Source organism: Triticum dicoccoides, chromosome 7A (genome assembly GCF_002162155.2).
Source record: "Triticum dicoccoides isolate Atlit2015 ecotype Zavitan chromosome 7A, WEW_v2.0, whole genome shotgun sequence".
Taxonomy (NCBI): Eukaryota; Viridiplantae; Streptophyta; class Magnoliopsida; order Poales; family Poaceae; genus Triticum; species Triticum dicoccoides.
In genome coordinates this window covers 320,172,799-320,177,292 of record NC_041392.1, presented here as the reverse complement: position 1 = coordinate 320,177,292, position 4,494 = coordinate 320,172,799, and positions in this window count along the sequence as shown.

Sequence of the window (4,494 nt, the reverse complement as noted above, 5' to 3'; positions counted from 1 at the left end):
AAAAGGATGAGATAGAACGTCAGGTTGCAGAGATGCTGAAAGCTGGCTTGATCACCACGAGCATCAGCCCCTTTGCTGCTCCTGTTCTTTTGGTGAAAAAGAAAGATGACACTTGGCGGTTTTGCATCGATTATCGTCGCCTCAATGGCATCACGATCAAAAACAAGTTTCCGCTGCCGATCATCGATGAATTGCTCGACGAATTGTCAGGAGCTCTCTTCTTCTCGAAGTTGGATTTACGTGCCGGGTATCATCAGATTAGAATGCGACCAGAGGATGAAGAGAAAACGGCTTTTTAAACTCATCACGACCATTTCCAGTTTCGTGTGATGCCATTCGGGGTGACCAATGGACCACCGACGTTTCAATGCCTCATGAATTCAATATTTGCTCCAGTGACACGGAAGTATGTCATCACATTCCTTGACGACATCCTGACGTACATCCCTTCCTTTGACGAGCATTTGCAGCACCTGCGCCAAGTGTTAGAAACGCTACGCGAGCACAAACTGTATGTGAAGCTTTCAAAGTGCTCTTTTGCCCGGTCCTCCATCAATTATTTGGGGCATGTGATCTCAGCAGCTGGGGTCGCCACGGAGCCAGAGAAGACTGACGCCATTATGAAGTGGCCGCAGCCATTGTCCCAAATGGAGCTGCGTGCATTCTTGGGCTTAACCGGGTATTATCAAAAATTTGTTAGAAACTACAACATCATCACTAAGCCACTGACAACACTCCTTAGCAAGAAGGGTTTTCTGTGGTCAGAGGCAGCAACTACAGCATTTCAGAAACTAAAGGAAGCCATGACAACAACACCAGTGCTAGCCCTCCCAGATTTTTCTCTACCGTTCACAGTCGAGACCGATGCGTGTGCAACCGACATTGGTGCAGTTTTGTCCCAGCAGGGCCACCCTATTGCCTTTCTGAGTCGTGCGCTAGGGGTCAACAATCTCAAACTATCAGTTTATGAGAAAGAGTTCCTTGCAGTTATGATGGCCATTGATCGCTGGCGGCCATACTTACAACGTGTAACACCCTCGATGCGACTATAGCTCCCACGTGTCGAGGCACGACTTAGAGATATAATCGCATTGAAGGCATATGTCGCAAGTTAGGCAATCTTCACAACATCCCATGTAATGTAAATAATAAAGGGGAGACAACATAGTTGGCTTACACTCGCCACGTCAATCAAGTACATAAATAACATTACATCATCCAAACACTCATGGCCTGACTACGACGCCAAAATAAAAGAGAACCCAACATGCGACACGGTCCCAATCACCCCCAACTGGGCACACTACTGATCATCGGGAAAGGAAACATAGTATCGTTGAGAGTCTTCATCGAACTCCCATTTGAGCTCATACGCGTCTCCTGGAGTGGAATCATCAGGCCCTGCATCTGGTGTAATAGTGAACTGTGAGCCACGGGAACTCAGCAATCTCGCACCCTCGCGATCAAGACTATTTGAGCTTATGGGTAAGGCAAGATAAAATATGAGTGGAGCTGCAGCAAGCGACTAGCAAGTATGGTGGCTAACTTATTCACAAAGGAGAGCGAGAAGAGGAGGCAAAGCACGAGCGAGAAACTAGAGAACAACCTGCGCAAACATTACTCCAACATCGTGTCCACTTCCCGGACTCCGCCGAGAAGAGGCCATCACGGTAACACACTCGGTTGATTCATTTTAATTAAATTAAGGTTCAAGTTATCTACAACTGGACATTAACAAATTCCCATCTGCCCATATCCACATGCACGGCTTTCGAAAGTTCAATCCCTGCAGGGGAGTCCCAACTTAGCCCATGACAAGCTCTCATGGTCAACGAAGGAATAGACCTCCTCCCAAGACGTTCCGATCAGACTCGGTATCTCGGTAACTCAAGACACTTCGACAGGTTAAAACAAGACCAGCAACACCGTCCGAATGTGCCGACAAATCCTGATAGGAGCTGCACATATCTCTTTCTCAGGGCACACTCAGATGAGCGCTCCATACAACTAAAACCAAACCTCGAGTTTCCCCGAGGGGGCGCTGCACAGGACTCTAGTTTGGACCAACACTCAGAGGAGCACTGGCCCGGGGGGGGTTTAAATAAGATGACCCGCGGGCTCCGGAAACCCGAGGGAAAAAGAGGCTAGGTGGCAAATGGTAAGACCAAGGTTGGGCATTGCTGGAAAAGCTTTAATTAAGGCGAAATATCAAGGGGTTCCCATTATAACCCAACCGCGTAAGGAACGCAAAATCCGGAAACATAACACCGATATGACGGAAACTAGGGCGGCAAGAGTGGAACAAAACACTAGGCGAGAGGCCGAGCCTTCCACCCTCTACCAAGTATATAGATGCATTAAGATAGCAAGATAATATAATGATATCCCAACAAGTAAATAAAAGATGTTCCAACAAGGAACGACCTCCGATCTTCACCTGCAACTAGCACGCTATAAGAGGGGCTGAGCAAAGCGGTAACATAGCCAATCAACGGTTTGCTAGGACAATGGTGGGTTAGAGGTTTGACATGGCAATTTGGGAGGCTTGCAAGCAAGTGGTAGGCATCGTAGCAATGGCATAGCAAAAGAGCGAGCAAGCTAGCATAGCAAAGATAGTAGTGATTTCGAGGGTATGATCATCTTGCCTGCACAGTTGTCAGAGTTGACTGGATCCTCAAGAGCAAACTCAACGGGCTCCTCGTTAGCGAACTCGTCTCCCGGCTCTACCCAAACAAGACAAACAAGCAACAAGGACACAATCAACCACATGCAAACTCAAACAACACAATGCAAAGATGATATGCTATGCGGGATGCGATGCGGGATGCAAAAATGCAAGATATGACAGGAAAATGCATGAACCTGGCCTCAACTTGGAATTCCAAGGGTGCCACTGGAAAGATGAGATGAAATCGCTTGAAAACGATATAAAGAACGCCGGAATCGGAGTTACGGTTTGGAAATGGCAGGCGATTCAAAAATGACACCGGTCTGCGATTTACAACAAGTAGGCATCTAAATGCAATGAGATGAACATGCTACAGCACCCAAACATGACAACAAAATACATGGCAGGGATGCGCACAAGATGCTTAACAAAAGTCTAGCACTGAGCTATGGCCAATTCATCCATTAACAGGTTCAAACAAGCATGGCAAAAACGCAAATGGTAAAACAGATCTCAGACTTAGTGAAATTAACACTTGTCTGGAATTTCAGATCATATAGCCCTCTTCGGAGCAACAAAACAACATGCTACAGGACCTGAACATGACAAAGAAAGACATGGCATGGAGCTACTCAACAAGCTTAACAAAAGTCCCTTAGTGACCTTGAGCCAAAAGGGATCACAAAATATACTAACAAGCACATGAACATAGCAAACACATAATCAGTTTTCGGACTTAGTGAAAACTGGGACATGCTGAAACATAACTCACGAAGGCATGTTTACGAGCTCGATGCACTCGCCATGGTGCAAGTCATGGCAAGACAAGCATACACCCAAAAAGAAGGCACAAAATACAAGCTAGACATGGCAAGAACAATGGCATAGCATGCACGGATCAATTATAATAACATCGGCAAAATCGCAAACAAGTTGACGATCTTCCTAGATTCGCAACGAAGCAAAAGTAGAGCTCGATTGACTCTAGCTAGGGTGCTTCATAATTGCAAACAAAGACATGGATGGATAGAGCACTACAAGATTAACAAAACTCCTTTACTAATCATCCTCAAAAGAGGCACGGATCACTAGAAAACAACAAGAACATATGGCATCGTGAACTAAACAATCACAGGACTTAGTGAAATCACTAAGTCCCTGAAAACAGAATTACCGGGTGCCTCACTTTGCAAGCTTGCACAAGTCACCACACACATCCTAAAAATGCATGGGTTGCACCTCTGAAAAGATAACAAGATGCTTAACAAAACATATGAAGGACTCGCAGGCATATCATGCACACAATAATCATGGCAAAAATGATAAAAGTGCTAAACGGAGTAGCAGATCTGACAATTAACTCACGAAGCCTCCTTCTAACAGCATTTCGGGCATCAAGATGAGCTCAAATGAAAATGATGCAATGGAATGAAATGATGTACTCACTGAGGCAAACATTTTGATATGCTATATGCCCAAATCGAAACTACGGATGCGGAGATATAACAGGTCAAAGTTTGCATAAAAATTAGGGTTCCGGGGAGAAAAAGTCAACCGAGGGGATTTTTTTTTCAGATCCAGATCCAGCGCGGTTCCCGATGCACTCGCCGGAGCTACTGTTCACCGCCGGAGTTCCTGTTCACCGGTGGAGTTCGTGGCGGCCGGAGCTCGGAGACGAGGAGGGAGAGGCCGGAGTGGCGGAGGAGGCGGCGCCGGCGACGAGGCGACGACCGGAGGCGGCGAGGGGCGGCGGCCGGCGACGAGGTGGCCCGGGGCAGAGCTTGCCCCGGCCGGAAATGGTGCGGCGGCGGCGGGCTTCGACGGCG